General features: G+C 41.4%; 2 protein-coding genes across 5 annotated transcripts in view; both read right to left on the bottom strand.

Moving 5' to 3' along the window:
* RPL22L1 (ribosomal protein L22 like 1) overlaps positions 1 to 19,646 on the bottom strand; it is a 460,839-nt gene that overhangs the window by 193,050 nt on the left and 248,143 nt on the right. The window lies entirely within an intron of this gene.
* SLC7A14 (solute carrier family 7 member 14) overlaps positions 1 to 19,646 on the bottom strand; it is a 137,055-nt gene that overhangs the window by 81,539 nt on the left and 35,870 nt on the right. The window contains exon 1 of one of the 4 annotated variants that reach the window (XM_068281005.1): positions 16,475 to 16,552. The exons of the other annotated variants lie outside the window; for them this stretch is intronic. The gene's annotated coding sequence lies outside the window, so the exon portion shown is untranslated. Of the gene's footprint in view, positions 1 to 16,474; positions 16,553 to 19,646 lie in introns of those variants that run through there. 4 annotated transcript variants of the gene reach the window in all.

Consider the following 19,646-nt stretch of genomic DNA (forward strand, 5'->3'; position numbering starts at 1 on the left):
CTCCTCCTTCTAAAAATGACTTTTTAAGGTATCCCACGGTTTTATTTTATATTTAAATCTACTTTTTAATTTTTTCCATTTCATGGCCTCTTCTCAGTGACACATTCATTGAAGTATGCCAGAGCTAAAATCTGTGAACTATTGAGACTTTTTATCTCTTTCCTGCTCTCAGAAGCCATTTACTGCCAGGAAAGTGTTATATGGCTGTAATTCCTAATCACTGAGGGTTATGTCAGACCCGGTCCCCACCCAGACAGAAACTGTCACTTGCATACCTGATTTTTAACTCTTTCAAGCAGAGAAAGAAAAAAACGGTACACAGCCTAGCTATTTGTGTGCTTGGCACTGTACATACACACGTCTATCTCATCATGTCACATGTCACCTCGGTTGTCCTTTAAAGCAAATCTGTAGTGAAATTAAACTTAAAGTGATCTAACACCCAGCATTTCAACTTTGCTTTAAAAGATTGCTTACAGCTTAGAAACTATTATGCCAGATTTTTTAAGCAGAAATTCACCTAATGGGTTAAACATGACATTTTAATGTTGCATTTAGCTAGAAATCCGCATGCTGAAGTTTAGATACAAATGTATCATGTTTGGAATGTAAATAAACAAAAGCCTCTCTGAGAGAGCACAGAGGGCTTCCCAGACAGGCTTTTCAAAGGTTTATTTGCATTCCAAACATGATACATGTGTATCTAAACCTCAGCACGGATGCGGATTTCTAGCAAAATGCAACACTAAAATGTCATGTTTAACCCATTCAGTAAATTTCTGCTTAAAAAAAAAATCTGGCATAATAGTTTCTAAGCTGTAAGCACACTTTTAAAGCAAAGTTGAAATGCTGGGTGTTAGACCGCTTTCATATATAAACAATTGTATCTATACTCCTAATCCTAAATAGGACTTTCCTTGAATCCTGTAATTTTCTAATTGTCTAATTTTGTGTTGAAAAGATAAAAAACCCAAACAAAAAAAATAAAACGAAACAGTCTAGAACTATTTCCTGCTCACAGTGTGTTTCTCCACCAAGGAAGACTTTTATGAACAGTGTAAGTTATCAGTGATTGTTGGGTTACAGTCCTACTTAAGTCCGACTGGAGGGAAAGTGTCACTTACTGTCCAGGATTCTTAACCATTACAGTTAGAGGAAGAAAAAAAGGAACACAATTTAGTTCTATATAGAAATGGGGCTGTACATACACACAACAACCCCAACCCCAACACACACAGACACACACAAAACCCTCCTCGGATATTGAATACTAGGAACAGATTGTGTAGGTAAATTCTCATACTATATGGAAGTGGTAATCTTGGTCAGTGATTAGCCAAAGTAAAAGATGTGTACCAGGCTTTAGTATTCATGGTGGTATCCAATAGTCCTGATATAGAGCAATCCAACAAGGAAACCCTGCCCTGTCTAATGTGTATAATGACATGAGAAAGAAGTCAGCCATAAAGTCTGTCAGCTGCTGAATATAGCTCCTGCCCCACTGCCCCAGGCACATCAATAGTCGCAAAAGTAAATAACAGGTACAGTGGTTGTATTCAGATGGCAATAGCAGCTCTTTCTGATGCTGTCCATTGAACAATATCAGTAAAAACTGACTGCAAACTGTCATGTTGTGCCTCTAAGCACATTTGTAAATTCCCTCCCATCATGTGCTCTTTGTGCATAGGTACTATTTATATTCATAGTAAATATGCCTTGTATGTTTGGTGTCAACAAATAATGAGAGAGAGAGATAAATACCTAGCAGACAATTCACTTACAAGAAACGGTAAAATAATATATGAATATGTATGGAAAAGATCCTTTCTCATGTTCATGAAACAAAAGCAACTCATACTAACATTTAAAAAGAAAATTATCCAACACTATTTCCATAAAACTTGTGATGCTGTGCAAAATGTAAGTAAATCCAAAATACAATTTGCATATCATGAAAAATCCTGTATTTAAGTGAAACTAAGACAATATAGTAGATGCTGAACCTGCCAAAGTGATTTATCTTTAAAATATATATGCTTAAAGTAAACTTGAGATGTCCCAATATAAAAATGTTATACTCACCCGTGGCTTTCTCCAGACCCATGGCAACCCTCGCTGTCCCCCTGAGTACCTCCGTTCGCGTGGTATAAGTCGTGGTAATCCTGCTCAGTCGTGCCAGTCGGCTCTTCTGCACACACAGGGACATGCGCAGAAGAGCCGACTGCGCGACTGAGCAGGATTACCGGGACTGATAGTGGTGGAACTGATGTACTTGGGAGGATGGCGAGGGACGCACCCGTGCTTATGGGGCTGGAGGAAGCCCAGGGTGAGTATAAAATCCCTATATTGGAACATCTCAGGTACACTTTAAAGGATACCCAAGGTGACATGTGACATGATGAGTTAGACATACTGTATGTATGTACAGCGCCTAGCACACAGATAACTATGCTGTGTTCCTCTTTTTCTTTCTCTGCCTGAAAGAGTTAAACATCAGGTATGTAAGTGGCAGTTCCTGTCTGAGTCAGGACTTCGTCAGTCTACAGTGTGACCCTCACTGATAAGAAATGAAAACTATGAAACACTTTCCTAGCAGAAAATGGCTTCTGAGAGCAGGAAAGAGATAATAAGGGACAATAGTTCATAGATTTTAGCTCTGGCATACTTCAATGAATGTGTCCTTGAGCAAAAACAATAAAACAGTAAAAACTTAAAAAGTAAATATAAAATAAAACTGGAATATCTTAAAAAGTCATTTTTTAGGACGAAGAGGATAGATTCAATTGTTTATTTCATTAGTTTATTTTTACCTCGGGTGTCAATTTGGTGACAGGAACACAGTGGGATATACCTATTATTAACATCTGCAAGGAGTTTGTATGTTCTCCCCGTGTCTGTGTGGGTTTCCTCCTGGCACTCCGGTTTCCTCCCACATCCCAAAAACATACAGATAAGTTAATTGGCTTCCCCCCCCCCCCAAAAGTAATTGGCCCTAGACCATACATGCACTACACGATACATACACATGACTATGGTAGGGACTAGATTGTGAGGCCCTCTGAGGGACAGTTAGTGACAAGACAATATACTCTGTACAGCGCTGCGTAATATGTCGGCGCCATATAAATACTTAAATAAATTAAGGAGCCATGCTTTCTCCAATATGTTTGAGCTGTTGTGCTGAATGTCCACAGATACTGCAATGAAGATTGGACCTTTATTCATCCTTTGGTGTAGTGGGATTCCTTATTCTAACTGAACTGTATATGCAACATGAAAAGGAGCTGTGCCACAGACCATTATCTTATGCATTGTTACTTACACTGTTTTTGTTTCTTCCAACCTCTGTAAAGCATAACATTTACAGCACATACTGTATGCTTCAGAGGAGGAGGATGGGGTGGTTGCACTGGTAGAGATGAATAGTGGTCACACACTCTTTGACAGAGATAAAGTACCACACTGACCCAGTTACAAAAAAACCTGCTTTGTCGAGCTGAAATTTATGGCACAGCTGGCCAGTGCATAAAGACAAAACTTGGTGTTAAGACACATAATAACCTTGACTCATGAACTCTCTTTCTCGCTTTCTGTTGTTAGATTTCTGCACAGACACAAATTGTCGCCATTTGTCCCATATACATCACAGACTTACGTGCATCTGACATTAGAGTGAAGCTACCGTCTAACAGTGAAACCTGCTAACACACTAGCTCTTCCTGACCTTATTATGGGTCACAAACAGAAACACAAACGTACTTTTTAAAGCAGTGCATGTTACAATAAGCGTAAGATCTATTTGATATTACACTATCGGTAAAGTTACAAATATTCTACTGTACCCATTAGTATAACATCAGTAATGCTACTAATATTCTACAATTGCTTACCCTTATCTTAGTCTCACCTTTCCCCTCCCCTACCTACACTTAACATTAACCCCTAAAGCATACTAAACTAACATGCAACATGATGAGATAAACATAGGTACATATAGTACTAGCGCTACTAATAACTTGTCTGAGGTCCCTTTTTATGATTTACATTGTAACAGTTAAAAAAGTACTTTTGAGGTAGTCAAAAAGCAAGTCAAATTCAGTCAGGATCTCCTAAAATGTAAATAAATGCCACAATAATTCTGTTTGGCTGAACAAACACTGCTGATAACAAGGAATGGCTGAAAACAGCTATTCTTGCATTTTTACAGGAATACAGAAATTTTTATTAGTAATACAATTACAACTGATTATCTCATAAGCTTATTTTCAGTTGAGCTTTGCTTCATATCAACTAACAAAGCTTCTTGCCTTGTGCAGCTAACTGCGTCTGCATCAAGGTTAGAGTCTCTGTTTAGGCTCACAGCAACTGTACCCCGTCCTAACAGAAAACAGAGTGCTGCTGCTAAGACTGAAATAAATAAGACTATTGCACTTAGGGTTCTTTCACAATAACAAACGCGTGCAGGAGCCGATTTCCTGCACACGTTATTGGCCTGTGGCGTGACGTCGGGAAGTTGCGGTGGGATGCTGATTAGCGGCAGTAGTTCTAATTTACCTGATAGGAAAACGCTGCAGCTGGATGTTACGAAGCTCCCAGACACGTCTGTAAAGTAAAGCTCTGGGATGCTTTATCTAATATGAAAGTTAACATGAAACGCAAACTAGGAGCGATCTGTCAAAACACTCAGATCAGCTCCTAGTATGAAAGAGCCCTTACTGTCAGTTTTGGAAATTCTTACCTGCTGAGAGTTGAAAGATAGATTATTTCAAAAACATTAAATTGCAAAAATAGTTTTGCAGCACCCATATACGTTTAAGGTAACTTTTATTTATGAGCCATTTCCAATTCTATGTTGCACTACTTCTGACATGGGCATTTTGTCAATGTCGAACATAGTCCGATATAGGAAAATATGACTGCCGCCAGATAAAATCCGGGACAGTATCAGCCTCTTTAGATCAAAGTGTCAGACTAAAGGTGGCCACACACGATACAAAAAAATGATCAGATTTTACGCCAATTCGATAAATATGATCTGATCTACCGAAAAAATCAAAAAGCTTTTTATTTAATTCAACTGAAAAATACGATCGGATTTCCAGTTTTTTGCAATTTATATCGATCCGGAATGCTGGAAATGTTTCTTACATTTTCTAAATATTGTATGGTGTGTGTTAGATTATCAGTTTATTAATATCCACACCCTAGCAATTTTCTCAGAGTTTCCAATCATTTTTATCATAATTGGGGAGAAAATTGAACATATATGTGTAGTACATTGGTCATATTTTTGAAATGTTACAATCAGTCAGAAAAATGTATTGCAAATCTTAAATTGAACAGATATTTAAAAAATTGTAAGGTGTGTGGCCATCTTGAGTCCAAGCAATAGCATAATTACGCTGCCATGCTAGCAATGGGGTGGAGCTAATGCCAAGTCGCCTCCTCACTCTAGTGCAAGGAGGTAAAGGCATGGCCAAATACCCACCACTCTACTGGGGCCGACGTGGGTTCTTGCTAAAATCGCTTGGGAAGACAAATAGCATTTATACTGCACTTTCTGCTGGTGGACTCAAAGTGCTTCAGGGCTGCAGCCACTTAGGGCGTGCTCCATAGGTGACCAGGTTCATTAGGGAACCATGCCCAAAGATTCCTTACTGTTTTTACATACAGGCTTGTGCCGGGATACAAACCTTTGTCAAAGGCTCAAACCCTTCACCAAAGGCAACAGCCTTAACCAGTACACTCTCTAACTGGTTATCCAGCTGAAAGGGTTAATGGAAGTGTAGTTTTATTTTAGATGAATGGCAATGCTCAGAAGTTTATTCCTCTGCATGGTCACACAGCGAGCAGGAATATGAGGCCTTTCACATCAACATGGACACTTACTATACTTTCTATACAAATGGCTATGTTCTGCCTTCTCCAGACATCTCTCTTGTAACTATACAGCCAACAACACATGCTGAACCAAGCTGCATTATTCATGACACAAATGGTTTTACCAATAGTCACACAGGGAGATCTATAAAGGTTCCCGTATTCCTTTGATTGGCTCATTTAGAAAGACATATGCAAGACACTTCACTGGAGTGGGATATAACTTGTTTACATGAGATGACAGCCTCCATAGTTAATTTATTGCAACTGAATTAGAAGGCTTTTGGGAAAGCACTGCTGCATTATAACATGCTAAATTAAGAAGTGTCCCAAAGATGAACAGAATTTCCACTCTAAAAGTAAGCACTACAGAGCTACTATTTGCCCATTCAGAGATGTAAACAAAAATCAATACCCGAAGGATAGATTTGGCTATGTAGACAATACTAGACAAAGGAAGAGGCTCAGATCATCCATTGTTCCCCAACCATCTGCCAGCAATGAAGCCATTAGTCACTCTGCATGTTCTGCATCCAGGATATTGTAATTACTGATAAAAGAACAGCACTGACTCAATTCAGGCTCAACTAACATGGCTGTAGAATCCAGGAAGAGATGATAAAACTACAGGTGTAGATGTTTGCCTTTCAGCCGCAACTAATAAAAGCAGCATATGATTGTTTACCTAAAAAGAACACAATCTGACTGCTAAATAAGGCAGAGCAAAGGGCAGTCATAGAGTGGAATGTGTGAATGTGGATTAGTTTATAGCAATGAATCAATAGCTATCTCTTTAAGCCCAACTAAAGTTTTGCACATTACCAAATAAAGTTAGAAGTTTTACTGGACATTATTGCTGTCTGTGGTCAGAGACATGGCGGAAACACCCTTTCCTGGGTTTGCAATGCTGCCAGCTTTTGGGAAAGGAAACAGAAGATCTTTGGTTTGGTGATTTCAGATGCTCTGCTTTTAATATGCCAGAAACCCACACTGACCAAAAACGTATTTGTAGACAAGATCTTGACTCCACACACTGGGAGATGCACAACCACAACAAGTGTAGCCATCATGTCCCTCCCCTTTTGTTGGGTGTAGCCATCAACGCATTCCCTATAAAAAGTGTAAACATCTCACCCCCCCCCCCTCCTCCATAACAAATTAAGTCATCATCTCCTCCCCCCAACAAGTGTAGTCATCATCCACCTCTATGACAAGGTGATGCTGCCTTCATTGTCTGACACTGTAGGCACAATGGTCCCCAGCCAAGTGCTGCTGCACCATGTTGCTGGACATTTCCCCCTGGTTGTTTGTACCAATCCACAGTACATGAGGGGAAGGGGATTATTTGAGGGTACTGTAATGTGAGAGTTGTGGCTGGGACCAAAGTAGTAATACAGGACCAGCCACTTCATGGGAAACGGCAGTAAGAAAATTACAGAAGAAACAAGAAGAAAAGAAGTAGAGCCCTTACCTTTAATATGAACATGCAAACAATCCACCTATATACAGTGGAAGCTCACTGCTCATCACCGCAGATCTTTTTCAAATAATGCCTTTTAGCCTGTGACTTTATATATGGACGTGGGAATATCAGAAACACTGTTGAGAATATTCTGCCATTGGTGTTACTTAGGGATAACATGCTGGTGGTAAATTAGGAAGGTGAGCAAAAGTTCAGCACTTTCCTTCACTAAGTGTGTCAACAAGAGAGTAATGTTTTAATATTTTTCCAACCTTTCCTAAGTGTGTCACCAAAAGAGTTATGCTTTTAATATTTTTCTTTACATATTTTATTGGGGTTGCATGGTCACTCCACCAGAGAACTTTATAAAACACTTTAAAAATTTATAAAACAAGATATTTCTATATTAAGGATAAAAATAAACATTTAAAAGTTTGAGGTTCATGTAGACCAGCAGTTGAGGCCATTTGCATGGTTGAAACATTATCAAATTAGTATTATAAGAAGTTGATTTACGTACATTACAGTTAACAAAAACATGTTTTCTCAACAGAAAAATGACATGCGGGCAAATAAACTGCAGAAATAAAGTTGTTGGGTGAATAGGAAACAGTGATATAGCTTCTGTTAGCAGCAATTTACAAACAATTTGTGAAAATGAGATTGGTATAAGCCTTGCAAGAGCACAGACTAGTCAGGAATGCAATTTGTTCATGTTCTATTGATTTCTGTTGCAGCATATAAATTGGGGTTATGTACCATATCACACCATCTATCTGAGTTTTTGTTTTGTGTTTATTATAATTTTCAGCTACTTTGGACACAACACAATTCATTCTGCCGTATATGCATGCTCTTTTTGTTCAAAAACATTCACTGTAATGTACTAACTAGCAGAACTTGTCTATAAAATACAAGTCACAACAATGGGCGTCTTATAATTAGGATAATAATATTACATCTTCATAACCAAATATACTTTACTTTTATCAGAATTAGGTTCATTTATAATAAAAGTGAGCCTGAGGTGAGAGTGATATGGAGGCCACCATATTTATTTATTTTTAAACAATACCAGTTGCCTGGCAGCCCTGCTGATCTATTTGGCTGCAGTAGTGTCTGAATAACACCACAAACAAGCATGCAGCTAATCCAGTGTTTCTGACAATATTGTCAGAACTGTCAAGATCTGCACATGCTTGTTCAGGGTCTATGGCTGAAAGAAGAGACACAGGATCAGCAGGACAGCCTGGCAACTGGTATTGTTTAAAAGCAAATAATGATGGCAGTCTCTACGTCACTCTCACCTCGGGTTCACTTTACAGCACGCCTGATGTAAGAGGAATATGGAGGCTGATATATTTATTTCCTTTTAAACAATCCAAATTGCCTGGCAGTCCTGCTGATCCTCTGCCTGTAATCCTTTTAGCCATAGACCCTGAACAAGCATGCAGCATATCAGGTGCTTTGACTGAAGTCTGACGAGATTAGCTGCATGCTTGTTTCAAGTGTGTGATTATGATACCACTGTAGCCAAAGAGATCAGCAGGACTGCCAGGCAACTGGTATTGTTTAAAAGGAAACAAATAAGACCACCGTTACATGCCTCTCACTTCAGGTGTGCTTTAAATAGAGATTATATACATGCTAAAGAGGGAATATAATTCACAAGATATTTATGCATTATCCATCCTTTATTTATATTGGAGAATAATCAAGCAGCTCAGGGTGACCCAAACCACTAGGAATGTATAGGGGTATAAAAGGAACCAAAAAGCCCTCCTACTAAAAAAGCAAAGCTTGGTGTAATTTGCCTTCTTAAAACAGAAGGAAATTTGCAATAATTCAGTTATAAGTGAACATTTGTGGTTACCCACAATGCACTACCACTGAATATGCAAATTTTCCCTTTTCGCCCTGGTTAAGCCAAGCAAGCATCCAGAACCGCTGGTGTATAGCAAGCCTATAGCTATAAGTTTTACACAGCCATATCAACCCCACATGTAGACCAAAAGTCTGAAACAGGCTGTCTACATGTGGGGTTGATATGGCTGTGTAAAACTTAAAGCTATAGACTTGCTATACACCAGCGGTTCTGGATGCTTGCTTGGCTTAACAAGGGCGAAAAGGGATAATTTGCATATTCAGTCGTAGTGCATTGTGGGTAACCACAAATGTTCACTTATAACTGAATTATTGCAAATTTCCTTCTGTTTTAAGAAGGCAAATTACACCAAGCTTTATTTATATTAGAGTAGCTACGGAGCCATGGGCTTCAGTTTGAATTTTTTAGTGGGCACTGCATGATAACGACCAAAATCAGCCTTCCAAGTATATCTGCTGTGTGAGGGAGGTGTGTACCCTGGGGTGTGTTAATGACAAGGTGCGCATAGAAAAGCTAATGTAGTTCCTCTGTCCCTGGGGCCCCAGTGCAGTTGCTACCACTACATCCCCTGTTGCCACATAAGTCAATGTTATTGTATGTATGTATGTATCATTTGTATTACCACCTTTTATACAGACAAAATATATTTATGAAGTTATTTTTATTTTTATTTTACAAACTTAGAGACATCTACTCTATTGTTTTCTAGTGTCTGCCCCATTGGAACATTGCAGCTATTTTAGTCAAGAGCCAATTAAGTTGCCAATATTAGCACATGGAAGCACCCAGAGGAAACCCTCACAAACACTAGAAGAGAACACTCCATTCCCCCAACACCCTCAGGGAGAACTCATGGAAAAGCCTCAGTTCTGTATGACTGATGTTCCTGGTATCTATACATTTCACATGTGGCTTCTGGCTGGAGAATGCTTGCCCACGTGGAAATCATACATTGACCTTTCAGCCATGGAGTTTACAGGTCAAGCACTGAAGCAGATCTGCTAGCAGAATGAATGTCCATAATATTCCGTGGTCTCAAATGCACATAAGTAAGCACAGTAAAGAGCAGGTTAATAATTCCGGTCAGATGATGTGTTATAAACAGTAAAATAACCCTGTGTTCATTTTATGCATCTCATAATATGCAGGGAATTCCCAGACATTTCAAGCTCTTTGTCTCTCTTTCAATATCCTGTTTCTTTAAAGTGTAACGGAGATGAATAAAAAAAAATAGATACCTAAAAAGAGGAAAGCCTCTGGTCCTAGAGACGCTTTCCCTGTCCTCCTGGCCCCCACCGTTGTCGTGTGTGGACCCCCAGTACATATCCAGCAATAGCTTGTCGAGTATGTGATCGAGACAGTGGTCCTCTACATGCATTAGCACAGCCCTACTGCTCCTGCATGAGTACAGCTATGCCTGCGCATCAAGCCAAAGCCGCTCATTCACAAACAGCTCCATGCTACTGCGCAGGCGCAGCCTTACTTGTGAAGGAGCAGTTCGGGCATGCCTGTGCATTAAAAGGACCACAGTCTGGATCATGAAGAAGGTCCTAGGCAGGGGTGATGGTCTGGAGAATCCAGAGGCTTCCTTCTTCTTAGGTACGTATATATATATTTTTATTTTCTGCCATCTTGGGGTCTCTTTGAAGCAAACATGAAATAAACTTCCCTTTCCTTGATCTTCTAATAATCTCTGCCATATTCTTCATAGCTAAATAACATTCTTGGATTATTGCACTTTGCCATTTAACCTAGCTGGCTGGAGCTGCAGAGAGAGTCAAAGGCGTATCTAGACAGTTTTAGCTCCCCCCTCTGGACAAAATGGGCGTGGCCACACATCAGAATGTGGTTGTGTTCATTGGTGGAGTCAAATGTACAAATGCTGTTTAAATAGCCCTATGTGCCCCACTACCCCCATTTAAATAGCCAAGTGTGCCCCCCTATAAATAGCCAAATGTCCCCCCCTTTAGATAGCCAGATGTGCCCTGCTTTTTTGCTAACACTTCTGCACTCCTCTGCAGAGGGAGGGAGAGAAGTGGGGGCACTTCGTGCAGCCAGCGAGCCTCCTCTCATGCACATGGAGTTGCAATGGCCATGCTGTGCACCCTCACAGTGCTGCCCCCAGGGGCATATGTCTCCCCTTCCCCCCAAAGCTACACCTCTGGAGTATGTTGTCTGTATGTCACTCAGGGGGGCTTACAAGCTGAAATTCCTGAAAAAGACATTTCCTGAATCTGACACTCATTTTTTTTTTTTAAGATGGCCATAAACTCACAGATTATTACCCCATGTGGCAAATTGAACAATCAGAATCTCATTGGATTGTGATTGATTGCTATCACACACAGCATATTGATATTCAATTGAATTCAGCAGGAAATATATTGAAAATCAATCAAAAAGCAGTGAGCAAGATTATGGCCCATCAATAAGTGACCACTCCCGCACCACAACCGACTGACTGAAATTTAACCATCAATACTGCCGACTGGTTTTAGGTCGGAGTTAATTGAAATTCGATCAGTTAGGGCCAAAGATTTCTGGCAGATTTGACCAGAGTGAATAAAATCTGCTGAAAATGAAACAGGCAAATCAATAAGTATATAACCACTCTTAAGGTAACTACACGTTTATCGTTTATTTCAGTTAGATTCCCAGCAGATTCAATCACTGTGGCAGAATCTGCCAGAAACATATGCCCCAACATGTCCTATCACTCATAATTTTGATTGATTTTTACTTAAAATTGATCTAAGTTATCAATCGGGAGGATGGTAAATTTCCATCAATCGGGGCAGGGGCAGGAGTGGCAGTTCATAGTATTTCACTGAATCTAACAAGGCAAAGGCTGCTATTTGATCAATTTTAAAATAGATTCCATAATAAAATCTATTGAAAATCAACATGCAGGGTGCGGTAGGAATTGATCCCTCTCTGATCAGATAGAGAACAATCGTTTTGCCACATTGGGTGGCAATCTATTAATGTGTGGGTTGCTTTAAACTGAACTTTTCATTTATTCCCTTCAATATCACTGATATACTGTAACTCTGTTTACACAGAAGGGAGGGGGCAAACACTAAATACTGTGTAAATCACTGCATGAAACAGGTCAGCACTGTATAAATACAGTGAAGTCCCTGTTATACAAAACTTAAAGAGGAACGCCAGTGAAAATAACGTGATGAACAAAAGTGCATAATTTTTACAATAATAATGTATAAATGATTTAGTGTGTGTTTTCCTATTGTAAAATATTTCCTCTCCTTGATTTATATTCTGACATTTATCACGTGGCAACATTTTTACTGCTGGTAGGTGATGTCAGTGTAAGTAGTAGTTGCTTGCTTTTTTGGCAGCTGGAAACAGCTGTTATTTCCCACAATGCAACAAGGCTCCAGTCCCACAGTGTGATGTCAGCACCATGGTCCTGACATCACACTGTGGAAGGGGGTTTCACCACAATATCAGCCATACAGAGCCCCCTGATGATCCGTTTGAGAAAAGGTAAAGATTTCTCGTGGGAAAGGGGGTATCAGCTACTGATTGGGATGAAGTTCAATCCTTGGATACAGTTTCTCTTTAATTAACCATGAGCCTCAACCAACCAGCAAAAATCGCCAGCAGTACTCACAGTGGTTAAGGTCAATTTCTAAGGTTGTTTGTGGGCTCTGCTGTGCTTAAAGACTGTGTTCCATGGTTCCCCTCGGGTTAATATATTTTTGATTACTGTATTTTAAAGGACGCCCGAAGTGAGAGGTATATAAGCTACCATATTTATTTCTTTTTAAACAATATCAATTGCCTGGCATCCTGCTGATCTATTTGTACTACACATACAACTAATTATCTCATAATATATTTTCGCTTAAGATTTGCTTTAAAAAGAAATCTATATGGCAGCCTCCATATCCCTCTTGCTTCATTTGTCCTTTAACATTTAATAAAGAGTTCGTGGTATGAATATAGAGTGGGGTATAGTACTGTATTAGATAGGCCTATTTTAACATTGAGTCTCAAGCATCCAGAAAGCACACTTATCCAGCATCAGCTCATCCCTGTCGATGCTAGATAACTGAGACTCTACTGTACTAAATAAATTAAATAAAATAGGTTGCTCTGAGTCCTCCTGCAGCCCACATTGTCCCTTGCTGTCTTTTGGGAGATTTGTAGCTCCAGCAGGAGTCACGTGACCAAAACTGAATAAAACTATTTAGGGGCATTTTCTCTACAGTTCTACTACCTTTACATGACTAAAGGGAGGGCGGGAGGTGGTAGTAGCCTAATAACAAAAAAATGAAGGCTTTAAATATTGATGTGGTAGAGAACATTCTTGTTTCAGTTTTCCATGTATTGCAAGAAAAACATAATTTGTTGCTATAGCAACTTTTCATCTAAAGTCATACAAACAGATGAAGGTTGTGGCACAATCCTCCTAGCCTGTAACAATGATATCAAGCAATAATCCTATGGCTGTACAACTGTCCCTCAAAGTCCTGCCCCACTGGGATATACAGTATATTAAAGGGTTGAAGTGGCATTTTAACTGTATTCCCTATTAGAATATATTAACAGATCTTTTCTTGTCATGAATCCCTCAAACACCCCCCCCCCCTCCCCCTCACACTCACACACTCACACACTTTAACACACACAAGATCATTAATGCACATATGACATTTCTGTTCCACAGAGCAGAGAGGATGAGTGAGAGGCAGCTGTGGGGACTACAATAGAGGAACAGAGGTCAGTTATTAGAGATCAGTGGCATCAGGGGATACCTACTGTATACTTATGACATATGACAATAATAGGGATTAGATTGTGAGCCCCTCCAAGGGACAGTTAGCAAAAATAATAAACGTGTTTTCTGTATGAACAAAGAGACATTCAAAAGAATAAACATTGATTGTGATTATGTAGCTTAAATATGTTAATATTTTGCTTTAACTTTTTTTTTACTAAAATGTGTTCTGTAGAGATTTTTATGTCATGGGCCAGCCAATGTTTTCCTCTTATTCACTAAGCAGCAAATTCTCCACCCTGATATGAAGTAAATTTGGTTTGGCCATCACATTAGAAGTATGACTGTATGAAAGCTTTGCCAGTTTCTGCATTCTTGTAGCAGAAAACTGCCCTGCTCTCAATCATAAACATGAAAGGCAGCATCAGAGTGTACTCTATGGGAAACTGAAAAAGAACTTCCTCACATGACGCTCACACATGAAGCCCTATTCTCTTGTCCTGGTAAACATCATATGAAAATGCTAGTACTAGGTCCGTCATCCCGGAATTGCAATAACCCAGGCTGTCACAGGCTAATGAATGAAGTCATTTAAAGCACTTCAGTCATACAGGCACCGATGCACACCTCAACCACAGCTGTTCTGGCAAGCGACATTACATTAATGTGACATAGTTCCATCGCCTCTAAGCCACACCCCTTTGTGCTCAGTTCCATTTTCTGCACTTAACACTGTCGTGGCTGGAGAATAATTATACTTCATCATACCACACATGGAGCAAATGCAAGACCTCTCCCTCATATAGAGTACTATATGTTACAGAATTCCTCATGTGAATGTATGCAATATTAGCCCTTCTGAGACATGTACAGTTTTAGATATAGTCTTATGGAAATAATAATAGACTGTCACCAGATGTATTGCTAAAATAAATTTCAATAACAGCTAAGCCACACAGGAATGCTCTACATATGAAAGCACTATATAACCTGCAGTTCAATTATATACATGTAAAGAAAAGATGCTTGTGATAATAAAAAAAAAGTACTGAAAACTTTCCACCCTTCTCCAGTGATTTTAGTGGAAAGCAGCAGTGGGCATATACATATGAGCAGTATGAAGCGCCCATCTAGCTGGGAAGAGCAGCCGATTCAGCACCTCGGCAGTTTCAGCACCTTGGACAGCTGCTGAAATCACACTGGCCAAGCTCTCCGGGCTGATCGAGTTTTGCAGATATGGAGTTAACGGTGGAAAGCAGCAATGGGCATATACATAAGAGCAGTGTAGAGAGCTGTATGAAGCGCTTATCTAGCAGGGAAGAGCAGCCGATTCAGCACCATGGACAGCAGCTGAAATCACACTGGCCAAGCTCTTCGGGCTGATCGAGCTTTGCAGATACAGTATGGAGGTAATATTCATTCATATATATACATACAAGATAGTATATTGTTGTGTCACATAAAATTAACCCTTTCTGGCAGAAAGCACACTGCACTACAGTTTTAGTGTAGAAACCTGATTCCTGGCAAACCACATGTTATACTGGTGGGGTTCCATTCCACTCAGTAATTGTGCAGCTAAGCATGTAGGTACCGAATCCCCTGTGTGGACTGGATATGATACAGACGTGTTAACACTATGCTTGGTTTCTAATTACACCTGTTACTCCTAGATGACCGGAAACAATGAACATAACCATTACAGAGCTGTGTTAAGACAACACACAATATATTGGCTTCATATTCCACCTCCTCCTCATTTGTGGATCTTATAATAAACAAATAACTCATCATTGCCTGGAGGAGCAAAGCACACGACACTTGTATAATTATTCTATCCAATACGCTATGGATCGCACAACATGTCCATGGAAGAGGCTTCATTTCACCGCATCTGCCCACTGCCAGCAATATGGGGCAATGCGATTAAAGTGATCCTACAAAATACATTAGCACCATGCTGAGTATACAGTGAACACATAATACATATCTCATTCATAGACATCGAGGCTCTTATATTCTTTACACTCTACCTGACCCCCATCTCATCAATGCAGATGCATTTCCTTCATCAAGACTGGGAAAGCGATATCCATAGTGTAGGTTACTGCCCAGATGACCCCAGGTACATTACACTTTCGTTTTGTGTGCTGGAGAGGACAAGGTGAATGTGCTAGGGGCTGGGAAGCTCTGGGACTGGGGAGGTCCCCTTCCTTTGGGACAGATAAGATAGCAGTATTATATACATATGGAAAAAACCCTCCCAGAGTGTTGGCCACACACACATACACGCATAATTCTGCCATAGGTTGTTGCCTACAGTACAGTAACACAAGCATCAATGGAAGGGATAAGGCAGATGGCATTAAGGGGACAAGCAGTGAGTGGATCAGTGGAAAGACAGCGAATGAGTTAAACCTCAAGCTGATCCCGCAGATAAGACTGAAGGCAGACGATGGTGTCAGGCAGAACAGAAGTGAATTATTCCCAATGCACTACTCACCGGGTCCTGGACATCAGCAAGTAGTGCAGGCAGCGCAGAGCTCCATGTCTCCTGTCTGTGTGGCTGCCAGGGAGGGGGTGGAGGCAGGATGTGCACGCACAGATCCTGAATCATTCAGACTAAACCTGGGTCACGTGGCCTCAGGCACATGAATTATTCATCAGATTACCCTAGAGAAGGGACTTAGGCAATGATAGACCATGGAGAACGATGGCTGCTAGCGAGGGGAACAGAGGGTTAAAATAAAAAGTGAAGGGGCTTTGCAGGGAGAGCTTATGCATATCTTCCCTGACTACACCTCTGTGCTGCAGGGAGGAGAGAGAACCATGCACACAGTCCTCTGAAGTCTAGACTGGAGAGAGAGAGAGAGAGAGAGAGCCTGTACATCTTATGAAAAGGAACTTCTATACCCAAAGGTAATGATGGTGTAACACGAAGAACTGGTAAAGGATAAATCTCAGGTATATATGGATCAGCAGATACTGGCAGATCAATGCTGTTTGGGGTGTTTCTGTCCCTGCCAGTGACTTTTCTTAACCAAACAAGTAAAGAATCTTTTCTTAGTACCCTGCCATAACCTCCCACTTATATTACACCTTTCCTCGCCTCTTAACTTGAACTCCTTAGTAATGCCTATAACCTTCCCCCTTAACATACATTACCCCTTCCTGACTACTAACCTCATCCCTTAATGATGCCTAACCTAACAACCTCTAAAATTATAGTTTCCAACCCAACCCCAACAGCTAAAGCTAAGCTCCCCCAAACTTACCCCCTAACACTCAGGCCCTTTTACACTTAATGCATTGTAATGCAGGTTTTTTTTTTCTCTATAGCAGTGCATTGTGAAAAAGCTTCAGTTTTTAAGCGTATAGTGTGAAAGAGGCTAAAGGGAAACAGGGATACTGGACTCCACATCAATTGTCCTTTCAGTTAAAATGATTGCAACTGATATAGTATAAAAGGCCCCCAAGGCCTCATTCCCACTTGACTTCCCCATCACGTGTGGCAAGCGGGAGCAGACACTATAGTGTCCGCTCCGATGGTCCGCAGTGATGCAGCTGGAGCCCGGGGCAGATGCACTCCCCCATAGGCTATATGAGAGAGTGCATCCACCTGGCCCAGGATTATCACGCACTATGCAGAAGTGCGGTCTGCTTACTGCAACAGATCCCGGGGATCTGTTGCAGCCAGGGGCGGACTGACCACTCGGGCATGGACCGAGGGCCTGTGGTCGGGGGGGGGGGGGGACGACTGCCAGAGCGCCTTGAGCAGGAGGGGAGGAGCGCAGTGAAAGGAAGCGGTGGGCACAGTGGTGTGGAAGGGGGGATGTCCCCCCCTTTCCTTACGTTGGGGCTCCCCTTCCTTGCTCTCCCCTCCGGTATTTTTAAATGTCAGTGGCTGGCAGCGGGAGAGGACTTACCGCTGTTCTTCCAGCCGCCGGAGGGAGCTCTGCTCTGTGCGCCGCTAGTCTGGTCTACTCAAGACCAGACTAGCGATCTATAGGTTTCCCCAGTATATGTAGCCAGGTGTACAGGACAGTCTACTCAAGACCAGACTAGCGGCACACAGAGCAGAGCTCCCTCTGGCGGCTGGAAGAACAGCGGTAAGTCCTCTCCCGCTGCCAGCCATTGACATTTAAAAATACCGGAGGAGAGAGCGAGTAAGGGGGGCCCCAAGGTAAGGAAAGGGGGGGGGGATGTCCCCCCTTCCCCACCACTGTGCCCACCACTCCCCTTCACTGCGCTTCTCCCCTCCTGGGAGACACCTATAGACCTGGCTACCTGTCCTGGGGACACTTATACACCAGGCTAAATATACTGGGGACACCTATACACCTTGCTACATATACTGGGAAAACCTATACATCTGGCTACATGTACTGGGGACACCTATAGACTTGGCTACATATACTGGGAACACCTATAGACCTGGCTACATATACTGGGAACACCCATACACCTGGCTACATATACTGGGAACACCTATACACCAGGCTACATTTACTGGGGACACACATATACCTGGCTACATACACTGGGAACACCTATACACCTGGCTACATATACTGGGGAAACCTATAGACCTGGCTACATATACTGGGAACACCCATACACCTGGCTACATATACTGGGGACACCTAAAGACCTGGCTACCAATACACCTGGCTACATATACTGGGAACACCTATAGACCTGGCTACATATACTGGGGACACCCATACACCTGGCTACATATACTGGGAACACCTATACACCTGGCTACATATACTGGGAACACCTATATGCCTGGCTACATATACTGGGAACACCTGTACACCTGGCTACATATACTGGGGAAACCAATAGACCTGGCTACCTATACACCTGGCTACATATACTGGGAACACCTATAGACATGGCTACATATACTGGGGACACCCATACACCTGGCTACATATACTGGGAACACCTATACACCTGGCTACATATACTGGGAACACCTATACGCCTGGCTACATATACTGGGAACACCTATACGCCTGGCTACATATACTGGGAACACCTATACGCTTGGCTACATATACTGGGAACACCTGTACACCTGGCTACATATACTGGGGAAACCTATAGACCTGGTTACATATACTGGGGACAGCTATACACCTTGCTATGTATACTGGGGTCACCTATAGATCTGGCTACATATACTTGGAACACCTATACACCTTTCTACATATACTGAGAACACCTATACATCTGGCTATATATACTAGGGACACCTATAGACCTGGCTACATATACTGGGAACACCTATACACCTGGCTACATATACTGGGAACACCTATACATCTGGTTACATATACTGGGGACACCTATAAACCTGGCTACATACACTGGGGACAGCTATACGCCTGGCTACATATACTGGGAACACCCATACACTTGGCTACATATACTGGGGACACCTATAGACCTGGCTACAGCTATACACAGCTATACTGGGGACAGCTATACACCTTGCTACACATACTAGGAACACCTATAGACCTGGCTACATATACTGGGGGCACCTATAGACCTGGCTACATATACTGGGGACATCTATAGCCCTGGCTATCTAAACTGGGGACACCTATAGATGTGTTATCTATTCTGGGGACACCTTTAGACCTGGTTACCTATACTGGGGG

This window comes from Hyperolius riggenbachi, chromosome 4 (assembly GCF_040937935.1).
Source record: "Hyperolius riggenbachi isolate aHypRig1 chromosome 4, aHypRig1.pri, whole genome shotgun sequence".
In the NCBI taxonomy this organism is placed as follows: domain Eukaryota; kingdom Metazoa; phylum Chordata; class Amphibia; order Anura; family Hyperoliidae; genus Hyperolius; species Hyperolius riggenbachi.